We start from the raw sequence: 12,908 nt of genomic DNA, 5'->3' as shown, positions 1-12,908 counted from the left end.
TAATAGTATGTGAGAATGCACATATGCATCAATTACAACGTTAAGGACAGTATGACATAAACCCTATGACCAACAACCCTATGACAGACCTGAATAAAAACAGCAACATAAAAAATTAACTTGTGTTCAACAGTACTGATGAACTATCTAAAGTGGCTCTGTGTGTAATAATAAAACAAAATCTTGTAAAATTCAAACGTAACAATCATCACAATACATGTACAAACGGTCACCCCATATATAAAGTCTTATAACATAATTCAGCAACTACAAGTTGGATTTTGAGGATTCGTTAACAAACTGGAGGCTCATAAATCGACTAAAAACTCACTGCATTTTGCTTTGTTTCATTACGTGGAGCTAATGATTGGTTTGTCTTCAGCTTACACTGCTATTGTGCTGACAAAGAAGACAGGGGTCATAACCCCAAAATGTCCTCAGCCATGCAGTCTCAATTTAGTACGTCTTTCATGTGATGATGATCTGGATTTCATGGATATTGTGATAACGTTCCACCCAAATTATCTTCAGATGTGCAACACTTGATTCCTCTGTGCAGCTGTTGCTGCGTCAATCCCCCCTTAGAGTTGACAAACACAAATCTACCTCTTAAATGAACTTGCGTTTTAATGTTTCTTATGCTGGAATAAACAACTTGAATTATTGAGTACGCACGTGATGCTAGCGGGGTAGACAAACAACATTTTTTAAGAGTTCCAGACAGTCTTGTTTGCCGACTTTATTACCCTTTTAACTCAGAAACACCCAAACACTTGTCTCGTTGTCCTGGGACAGACAGCCGTGTACTCAGCTGCAACAAACATGAAACTATCTATGTGTGTCTCATAACCATTAAGCTGTTGTATATTATTCTCACCTAAAAGGTCACTACAATTAAGTACAATACAGTGCCCAGCAAAAGTATTCGCCCCTTAAGAACTTTTTGTCATATTGCCCCATTTCAGGCTTCAAACTTAAAGCTAAAAAGCTGAAAATACTTTCTAAGAACAAACATGTGAGACAAAATTGTTAGGTGGAACTCAATTGTTTCAACATTGTATATTATATTTACAATGAAAAATATTAAAAGTAGGTGTTGCAAAACATTGGCCCTTCGTTTTTTTTCAGCCCAGCCAACTGGCTCCAGAAGTTCCCTGATGACATCTGAGTGATTTAAAGTCAAACTAAAACGAATAACAATTTTGAACAGACTGCACCTTGCTGTCAATAAGTGTCAGTTTAAATGCACCTGAACGGACCGCATTATGAAGCTTTATGACGGCATTATGAAAACCAAAGAACACACCAGGCAGGTCCAGGATGCAGTTGTGGAAAGGTTCAAAACAGGAATGGGATAAAAAAAGATTTCACAATATTTACACATATGTGCAAGAAATAATATAAAAGTGGAGAGGGCATATTACAGCTGCAAACATACCAATACCTGGCCGTTCATCTAAAGTTTCGACTCAAGGAAGGAGAAAACTAATCAGAGAAGCAACCAGAAGACCCATGATCAAATTGGATGATCTGCGGGCATAGACAAGTGGTATAATCTGTGCATGACACAACTATTAGTGGTACTCTTCATAAATCTGCTCTTTATGGAGGAGAGTGGCAAAAAGAGAGCCCTTTCTGAAACAATACCATAAATAGTCTCGTTTGGTGTTTGCAAGAAGCCACATGGGAGACACAAATAACACTTGGAACAGCGTGTTCTGGTCAGATGAGACCAAAATGTAACTTTTTGGGCTAAATACAAAGCGTTAAGTTGGGCATAAGAGTGACGCTGCACATCACCCTGAAAGCAACATCCCCACTGTCAAATATGATGGTCATAGCATTATCCCCTGCGGTTACTTTTCTTTAGCAGGGGCTGGAAAGATCGTTAGAGTTGATGGGAAGATGGATAGAGTCAAATACAGGGCGATTCTAGCAGAAAATCTGTTGGAGTCTGCAACCGACCTGAGAATGGGGCGCAGGTTCACCTTCCAACAGGACAACAACCCTAAATCTAAACAAAAGCCCAGACCTCAATCTTATAGAGTTTGTGGAAAGATCTAAAAAAATGTTGTGCACAAACGACCAGCTCAGACCTCAAAGAACTTGAGCAGTTTCGTAAGGAAAAATGGGCAATTTTTTTTGTTTCAAAATGTGCAAAACCTATAGAGATGAGAGCAACTTGTGGCTGTGATTGCAGCAAAAGGAGGTTTCACAAAGTATTAATAAGGGAGGGCCAAAGGGAGGCCAATATTTTTGCAAAGCCTACTTTTCAATCTTTTGTTTGTCAGCGCAATATAAAATGTTGAATAAATTAGTTTTTTTTAATGATTGTGACTCACGTGTTGTTGACTCTTAGATTTTTTTTTTAGTTCTTTTTAATCTATAAATTTGAAGCCTGACATTTGGCAATATAACAAAAATACATTACTTTTGCAAGGCACTGTATGTGTGCATGAGTGGGTTTCTGTGTCGCTACATGACCGTGGTCTACACGCATCACTAGTTGGAAAACAGTGGTAGAAGCAGTCTCCTGCTGCACTAACAGAACTCATTTAATTGTCTAAAGGGCTGTCTTTAAGCCATCTACTGAAAAGGAAAAGAAACCATTGAGCTCCAACTTGTAATTACCCCATGGAGAGCAATGCTTCTCCCTCTCCATCTCCTCAAGAGCTTCCTTTGAAGATGCCCCATAGGGAGTTGGTTGTTATCAGGACACATGACTCATTGATTACTTCTTTTTGCAAGCTTCCAGGAACATAAGATATGGGGAATTTGCAGGGGGAGGGTCAAGTCACGTAGTCTCATGGTGCTGATTCAATACGGACAGCATGGCTTGGACCTGGAACGCAAATTAGACGTAAAGAACCAGATGCACATGTGTGGTTGTTCAATTGGCATATCCGTCTTGTTTGGAGTTCAGATAACTCAGCATATTTTGAAAAGGAGCAAATGTTTTTAAAACAAACCAATTGATGAATTGACCAGAAGTTAAATGAAACAGCCCTTGATTGGTTGGCTCCTGCCCAGGGGAGAAGGGCACCGTGTTTGATTCGTGTGTTGCATTGGCCTGCAAAACATATATTAATTTGATTTTTTTGTATCCAAGCTCTACCTCTACAGTCTGCTTACAAGGGTTTAATAAATAACGTAGGCGTAACCAAGTTTTCTCAAATCGTCGCAGCTATTTGAAAAAAAGACGTGTCTCATTTTCTGCCTTTTTTTGAACATTGAATTCATGCAAAAACTAATAGTTACAAAAAGAGGAGAATTTTTAGGCACCAAATTTGATACCATGCATTGAACAACTAAAAATTAAATATGGCTTGCTCAGAAGTGGGTTTTTTTCTCACTTATATCCGATAAATATCTTAATAAATAACATAAATACATGACATACTCACCAACACTACTCTTTGTGCGTTAGACTACTGTTTTTGTCCCATTAAAAAACTTACAAATTGCAAAAAAGAATCTAAAGATTTTTTTAAAAAAGTAAACAATAACAAAAAAATCTTGAATGGAGGCTAATATTTTAGTCTATGGCTGTTTTATTCGAAGCTTTGTGTGTGAATGAACAGTTCTGACAATCGCATTCAATTTCCGTTTTTGGTAAAAATTTGCTACTTCTGGTTTTAAACAAGCACATGTTTTTTTTTGCGCACAATAATATCTACCGCTTTTTAAAGTCAAAAGTTTGGCATGTATGATATGTTAAAATAGTGAAAAAAGTAAAATCTAGCCAACTGTTTGAATGTTAGTGTCACTAGGGAAAAGGGTGGCACCAAATTAACTCATTTTTTTAGTAGTAGTACTTTTGAACCACTTTATCCATATTATCATTATATTCTTAACATTTGGCGGGCCGGATTAAAAAGCCTGACACGCTGCATGTGGGCCATGGGTCGTAGTTTCCCCACCCTGGCTCTGGCCCAAAGTCAACTGGGATAATCTTTAGCAGACTTGCAACCCGGGTGATTGTAAGCTGCAGTGAAGATGGATGAATTGATGAATTGAAAGAGGGAATGAAAGAAGTAATCTCGCATGTGGCTCTGTGGTGCGTTGCGGCATGGGGAGTCTGCATTTCATATAACGTACTTTATAATTTTGACATTACAATTTCAACCACATAATTATAGAACAAACATCCAGTTATGAAGGGTGATGTGTAGATTTTCGATTTCATGGGAAAGTCTTACTTGGCCCTGAAACTAGTTGATAAGGGACATTACTTACATCCCTGTTTACATGTAGCAAACAGACAGTAACAAATATTCAAAATAATTCAAAATAACCAACAAATCAATTGCAAAGTTACACATGCGCTCGAACAGACAACAAGAATAAGTGACTCAACAAGCAAAACATGGATTAAAAATGGCACTAACAATAAAAAATCAATATCCTTAAAGGTGGGGTGTGTTGTTTAGGGTGTCCTTAACAAATTGAAAGTAGAATGATATATATTAGATACTGTATGTGTTAAAAATGCTCAACTGAGTTCAAATAGCCTTAACATTTTTTTCCCACCGTGCCTATCTGCTTTTATCAAGGCTATTCGGGACTTGAAACAAATTAGGATGCAGCAAAGAGTTTGTGTGTATATGTGAGGGGGTGGTGTTTGGGTGACAAAGAAAATTAATCCTCTCAGTTTTCTTTTAGTCTAGCGTGAAAATGGTGAAAGTAGGAAAATAACTGTTTCACATACCAACCTAAATATTAAAAAAAATATGAAAAAACAGTTGATTGAAGTGTGTCTAAAAAATAAACGTACTTGCATGTGCTACACAAGCAGCTTGACAGAGGCTGCAAGAATTACTTAAGCCAGAGGAAGGCATCAGCGAGTAGAACATTTTTAATTCAGGACAGCACCTTTAAGAAAATGTTTGTTGAATATAAATAGACAATTTGAATATGCACTAAGGTTTAATGATAACTTTCAGAATGCTCTGAGCACAATTTTTAACATTTTACACATCAACTTTGGAACAAGTATTAGAGTTGCCTCCAAAAAAGTTTTGCTCTCTAGCGTAAGTTTTTCTTCTGTGCAAGAAAAGATATTCTATAAAAACTCTTAAAGGGACACAGTGTAATATTTGACCACTAGATGTCACTGTATTGTGTAGTGCACCCGAAAACGTGTGATAAATAAGAACATGGAAGAACATAAACTACAGAGACTCAAAGTGACCAAACCACTCAATAAAAAAATGCCTAGTCCATCACAAGTTTTTTTGGGGGGTTACTTGTAGCAGCAAGATGGCAGACAATCTTGTCAGCTCCCTCGAGGTGAGACTCATGTTATGCAAAATAAATGTTGTTTTTTTGACCTATCAGTATTTACCAAAAGAAATGCATTTTTAAGTCAAGTTATGTTTATTTGTATAACTCACAAAGTCTTAAAGGGCTGCACAGACTACCATTACAATTACACCATCCCCTGATCTGAAACCTACATGAGGGCAAGGAAAAACTCAAAATCTTCAGCATGAGGAAAGAAATGCCTTATGATAGTTCATGTACAGTATATTTGCATACTATTCAAATCAAAATCGTTTTTTTTTAAATTGACATGTTTTACCACAAGGAGGTGCTAAATAATACTCCATCTCTTTAAGAAACAACTCTAAAAAAATCTTTGAGCTAACTGTTGATTAATTATTTAGAATAACAGCTTTCCAAATGAATGCTCATTTGGAGTAGAAAGGCAGAAGCTCGAGCACTTCATAGTGTCTATCTGAGCACACACTCAGACAGCACAGCTTTGGGGTTGAAACCATCACCAGTTACTGATATTTAAGGTGGATTGTTTCTCAAGATGGGGCATTTAAAGGCCAGTGTGTAATACTTATCCACTAGATGCGCCTATATTTTCCATTGCGAACAAAAACCAGTGCCACAGATCACAGCGTAGCAGCAAGTTGCCAGACAAATATGGCGGCGACCTTAGGGAGCAATTCCACTATGTAAAATAAATACAAATTTCTCCACCTATGAATTTTTTGGGGGACAAAAATTAACATCGGAATGGTAGTTCCAATATTTTTCAGGTAAATCAATGTTGTTTTTCTACCGAATGAAAGATTTCTTGTAACACTAGGTGAATATCACACACTGTCTCTTTAAGCATGACAAAAGGATTTTGTGTTTTTGAACTTTTTGTCCATTGTACGTTTATGAAGGATATGATAAAGAGTATAACCTGTGGCTGACCAAACTTGAGCCATCTCAAAATATGAGCTGCCACTTGATATATAGGCCCAGTGCACCTGCTCGGGAAAGTTAGACGAGTTAGACGAAAGGAATGGAATTTCAATAATCATATTTAGTGCCATTGAAGATCACGGATGAAAAAATGATATTGAAGTATTTTTTGGCTTGTTAAAAATAAAAATCATGGATTTTGATGACTGAACTGCGCGGCATTTATTGTTACTTGGATCATCTTTGCCTTCCTTTATGAGAACTTCAAGTGAAACCTGGTGGAAAAACAAAAATCAGAGAAACGTCCAGCTGCAGATGAGCTTACATACTTAAAGAAATTGTGAAGACCACACTGGAACAATGGACTGTTTGGAGTGGAGGAAAAGCCTCGCAGCAAAAACAAGGTTCAAAAGCCAACAAAGGAATGTTGTCTACTTACCAGAGGCTTGTCGTGAGTGACCTTATCTAGTCAGAGATGAGATTCTTTTGTGCTGCGGATAATTTATTAGCATATTTCCTCTTGTTTGTTTTTCTCCTTTGATATTGTTAAGGAGTGATAATGCTGATATTCCAAGTATCTGAGTTTTTTTTGTGTGTAGAATGCAAACTATAAATAAGACAACTGTCATTCTGATAATGGCTGTGGCTTAACCTTGTGTATTTGTGTGTTTGCAGGATCTTAAATGATTACCACCATGTGAGTTTGCAGCCATTTAAAGGTGCATAATTCTTTATTTACCCACATTTAGCGTCTCCTTGCCTCTAAAGAGAACTTGTGGCCTAATCAGGGTCTTCTCTGGGTGTGGCCTCGGCTTTATTTGCCAATTGACATTTGGTGAAAGGGTGTTACATGAAAAAAAGCACCTCACAGCAAGAGGGAGAAGATCCACACCAATCCCCATTTCAGACACGTCGCGTTTGTGTGAGAAGAGGACTTTCATTTGCCACAGCCCATTCAGGATTAGCTTCAACACTTTGCATCATTGTTTAAAGGCGTATACCTGAAATACTTGGGCTGGTTTTGTTTATTTGAAAGAAAAATAATGTTATTATAACATGAAAAGTATTATAGTAGCCCTGGTTGTCCCATTATAAAATCAGTGGAATAACATGAGGGATACGTTTTCCAATATCTACACTGCAAAAAAAAAAAAAAATACAGATTACCATCATAAGACACTTTTGCTCATTTATGTGTTATTTTCTACTCATTTATTTATATTGTCAACATATCCCCCGGTGAAGTAAAATATATTTTACTCAATCACGAAATGGCCGTTTGTGTTTCTCATCTTCTACATAGGTAAGAAAAATGCTACTCGAAATTAGAAAACCTTTTTATTATTCACAATATCAGACAACCTTTGTACCAATGGGTTAAGAATATGTTTTTGTTTTTTCATCGTATAGAAGCAGGTAGAGTATGTATTAAAATTAATGAATAAATGAAGAATACTGTGAGGTTCTTTTTACACATAAAGACATAGGTTTCATTAGCTATTAAGAGTATTTTATTTATTAATATATTGATACGATAATTTGGACATTTTTGTATCGCTCTTGTTGATAATGAATGACATAGTTATTTAACATTTTCATATTTTATAATTATAGCATCCTTATAAATTATTATTATAATCAGATGAATCCTTTAGAATTATCTGACATTACAGTTACTGTACAAGGGAGGCTAATGCTAGGGTTTCAAAGTCCTATTGTTCTTCAACATTTGTACCTAGATAATACATTAGTATATTATGGATGAAATATAGTTTTATCAGTAATCCTGGAAAGTAGTAATACAGTGAGCACCTGCCTTTTGCAAAGTGCAACAAAATACCATCTTATAGAACGCAAGAGGTGTGGAAAACAGCATGGCTTTGTAGAAAACTCTAAAAAGTAAGCTTTTCAGTTGAGTTAAAACATAATGAATCACAAAAAGTCTAAAACAAAGTGTCAGACTGAATATAATTGCGCTCTTAGCAGGTTAACAGGACATTTGTAAAAAACAGTCTAAGTCAAATCAAGTCAAGTCATGTTGATTTGTATAGCCCTTAATTAAAAGCAGTCTCAAAGGGCTGCACAGACTACAGATTATTGCAAAATACAGACTATCATTACACCTTCCCCTGATTTAAAACCTACATGAGGCCGAGGGAAAACTGGAAAAACCTCAACATTAGGAAAATGAAGAAACCATGAGAAGGAACCGCACATGAGGTAATCCCCCTTCCAGGATGACCGAGCTGCAACGGATGATGCAATAACAAACAATTCACAGATATTTTCAACGTGAAATATAGGTCATTCATAAGCTATAGAATAGAAGTGTGGTTTAAGCCTATATTTAAACAGTTCCATAGAGGTTGCAGATCGAATCTCAGGGAGCAGAGCATTCCACAATGGAGAACGCTAAGTATTTGTTTATTCATTTACTAGTCAAAGTAGCTGAATAATAATACCACTTACACTCAATCTTTTGCACAATTTGGAGTCTACACTTTACCAAGCATTCAAGCATATTTTTGTAAAATGGGAAGAATCCATAACCAGGGAAAACACACATATTATTACAGAGTCTAGTCTTCACTCCATTCCCACGGCGTTCACTTTAAAAAAACACTTTAAACAGTTAAGCTGAAAGGAGGAGTATGCAGATAGGCGATCTAACGCGGTGGCAAAGCCAAAGCCAAAGTGCTGTGCAGTCAAGTAATGGCTTAAGCCCCTCATTAGACGGCAGACTCACTAAGGGATGAAGGACGCCACTCTGCAGGGGGTAGCAACATCACTTTTGCTATGATAAATGGAAGAACACTAGGAATGTGTTGTCAAGTACATATCAGCGGACAACTACAAAAACGAACGCTCTTTATTTCATCAGTCTCTTGTACTTTATCAAATTAAATTAATTATTTTAAGTTGGGAACAATGATTTTTTATTCTCTGCTTTGATAAAGTTTTGTAAAAGACATCATCGACATCATGGACTTTATACCAGGAAGACAAAAAAACCCCAAAACAAATCTAGACGGGTTTTAGTTAGGTTTTTTTCCCTCCCCTGTTAATTCCTCGATTCCTTGAACTTCCAAAAAACTTGGGTATCTGAGTGGCGAGCTACTCCAAACCAGGAATCTAACAAGGATCTGATTTGTCATAGAGCTCTGCATCAAGGTTGAAGTAAGAATCTGATTATTATTTTGATCTTGACTGTAGACTTATAGGACATACCGATGGATTTAGCATCTGTGAAAACAGATCAAGGTTGATTCTAAAATCCAATCATCGCACATAAAAAACTCTTTGGCAACTAATACAAGGTTTATCGAAATCAAAGTAGATGACCGGTCAATAAATTTAGAAATAAAACAGGCTTATTAAACAAAGATAAACCAACCGTATAACTTTGCATTCAACACCTTCAAGCTTGTAAGAGTTTTTTTAACTATGATTTTTGTTAAATTTTGTTAACAGTCTTGTCCGTCCATCCATCCATCCATTATCTGCACTTCTTATCTTCAGTAGGATCGTGGGGGTGCTGGAGCCCATCCCAACTGTCTGCGGGCAGTGGGAGAAATGAACTGCCAAATTACCAACAGAAGAGAAATCATAATTTCGCCAAAATAAATATTTTCAGCACGCTCAAAACACAGGAACGCGTACCAGCTACGAAGAATTGGTAAGGATCCAGACTTTTATAAGCTTTTAGTTCAGCACTGGTGTATCGAGATACTCTATTTCGTGTGGACTGAAGTCAGGCAGACTGGACGATTTGTTTATATGAGTGAATATGTCACGAGGAAGGCTTTATGGCTTGGTAGCTATCATTGCTAATGCTATCCTCGCTTTCTCTAAATAGCGCCCTTTGTGATTTCCGACAAAGAGCCACCTCAACCGACAGCTGCACATTATTCGTTTGACTAGTCATTGTCAATGGTGTTGAATAGTATAGCTGTTTTTGTTGCTGTTGTATACTGAATCTTGCCCTTGTCCACTGTTTACTACGGGCTTCTACCGTCCGTCATGGTGTCGTCACGTGGTTAGGTCACGTTTGTGCAAAGGGTCAATAGGAAATATTTCTTGCCCCCCTATGATGTGCTGGATTCTCACATGTTTAAAGGGGCAGTGTGTATTAGAGTCAGAGAACAGGCACTGACAAAGGGAACGGCAATGGTCCGACAACAGGGAGCTCTCAGTGCTGGCATTATATGCCGTGTGGTCAATGAGCGCCCAGTTCGCCTGCACCCTCTGGAAGACTATGATGTGGTGGACTAAATGTCGCTAGTGCAACTTAAATCAACTGCTTAAAAGCACAACAAAGAATAAAAACTACAGACACTCAAAATTTTAATTTGCTAATTATTTGAATCAATATTGTTTTTGTAACTATCTAAAAAAAGATTCCATAGCGATCAAATCTAATGATGTGTTTCATATTTCGTGAACAATTTTGAATTATTCTTTCAAATGAGATATTTGATTTAAATGCTTTGATTTCTTTAGTCAGATTTGTTTGCTTTTACAAAAATTGTTCTATTACTTCAGTTATGAGCCTTGAATATCCAACTAGATATTGGTACTCAAGATGTAAGCCGATACACATATTACTGTATATACCGTATGTTATATAAAATCAGTAACATGAAATCAAAGGAATTGGAAATTTCCATCAAATAAACTTATTACCTGGAAAAAAGCGAGGGCCCAAGGCCGAGCAAAGAATTCCCGATCGGGGAATCTAACGGTGTGGTGTTTCTCGGAACTGCACCCTAGACAGTCACGTACGCCAGAAAGGGCGTCATCTGGGAACCCGAGAGAAGAAAGCTAATAAGCATGTTAAGAAACAGATTGCAGATGTCATGTAAACATTAACATGAAGTGGGTAGTGTTTTTGCTGTCTTGATATGAATTTTGTGTAGATAACTCTTCGGGGCTCCTCGGGAAAACGTGTCTCTCCCTGATGGCCACAGGAAAGCACAGATTGCATTGAGAGGGACCCGAGCCCAGATATTGTATTAGTTTTTTGCTTAGGAATAAAAACTCTGGTGATTGGGCTGATTGGTTTCCCAGTCTTCTCTCTTACAGAACGTGCCTGCATAATTGTTTGGAAAGGTGAAGCTAAGGTTAATATTGGTTTGAATGGTAAATTTTTGTTCAACAATTTGGAGTCGGATTATCAATTTGAGTATTGTGATAAAGACCTTTAACCTAAGAATAGGGATAAGTCAGAAAATAATGGGTGATCAAATAATCTTTTTAACGCACATTAGCTTTCTCTTTTTCAAGTATTTTGTAAATATTTAATTACACTTTTATTATGAGTGTTTAGTATGTTTTGCGTAAAGTTTGTGTGCAAGGGGATAATAAACAAAAAATATTTATTTGCGCTCGAGAGCCGCAAGCAGACTGTTTCTATTGTCTTGCAATCGGAGTGCCAAAAGCTTTTTTTATAGGTCTTTCATTATGCTAAACAGCAGAATGCATTAGCGCATAATTGAGTCCATCTTAACAAAGACAGATGCAAACTGATGACAGTTAGTCCCCTGCCACCACAATTGCCGGGGTTTTAAGGATTTACAGTGGCCCATTACTGGTGCTTATTGCATGCTTGGTAAATGGGAACAATGCCTAATATATGAGCTCACACCTGGAAAAGCCACTTACAACTCCAACCCAAATCCTGTTGTACTATATTAGCTGATGTCCAGCTAAAAACAGACCAGATCCTTTGACCTTTACTTAGATCCTGCTCTAAATAAAGCCTGGTTTCCTGCTCCACAAATCTACTTACGGCCCACGAAGATCCCCAAGTCTCTGTGCTGAAGCGGTGGATAAAACTGGGAATTTTGGTATCGATCTGACACCATTACTTTTTCCTGCAACTGTCATGATCATTTAATAATTGAACCACTCCCCCTTGAGTCAGCTTAGAATTACGATACACACGGCACAAATATTTTAGGTACTAAAAATGTTTTCCTTTTTTATTGAAGAACAATAACAATGCATTCATAGTTAAAGGGCAGTGTGTATTATTAAGCGCCTCAGAGTGGTAAAAAACTTCGTTTAGGAAAACCAATATTGGTTTATATTATAAGCAAATCATGTTAACAAGTTTTTTTTAAATACCTCTAGAAAAGAAAAACATATACTTTACATAATATGTGCATCACCTAGAGGGATATTACATTATTTCCAGAAATGTTGTTGCTATGGGTACTCAAAAAGGCTGGGCAAAAAAAAAGAAAAGAAACATGGTGACTTTTGTTCACTTTGAGTCGCCGTAGTTGTTATTCTTCCTTGTACTTTTGAGCTTTTTTGTACTTATTTGTTTTCTTTTGCACTACGCTGTACAGCTACAGTTAATCCATCCATCCATTATCTGCACCGCTTATCCTCAGTTGGGTGGCGGGGGTGCTGGAGCCCATCCCAGCTATCCCCGGGCAGTGGGCAGGGGACACCCTGAACTGGTTGCCAGCCAGTCACAGGGGACACTGAGACGGACAACTCATTCGCTCATTCACACCAAAGGACTATTTGGATCAACCAATTAACCTAAAATGCATGTTTTTGGAATGTGGGAGGAAACTGGAGTGCCCGGAGGAAACCCACTAAATAATAATAATAATAATAATAATAATAATTTCCTTTGTATTGTCATTCTTTGTAACAATGTACACAGAACGAAATGTCGATACACCTGACCC

This window comes from Urocampus carinirostris, chromosome 13, assembly GCF_059441175.1.
Source record: "Urocampus carinirostris isolate Australia breed hairy pipefish chromosome 13, RoL_Ucar_1.0, whole genome shotgun sequence".
Taxonomy (NCBI): domain Eukaryota; kingdom Metazoa; phylum Chordata; class Actinopteri; order Syngnathiformes; family Syngnathidae; genus Urocampus; species Urocampus carinirostris.
The sequence above is the reverse complement of the archived record's forward strand: the minus strand, read 5'-3'. Positions refer to the sequence as shown.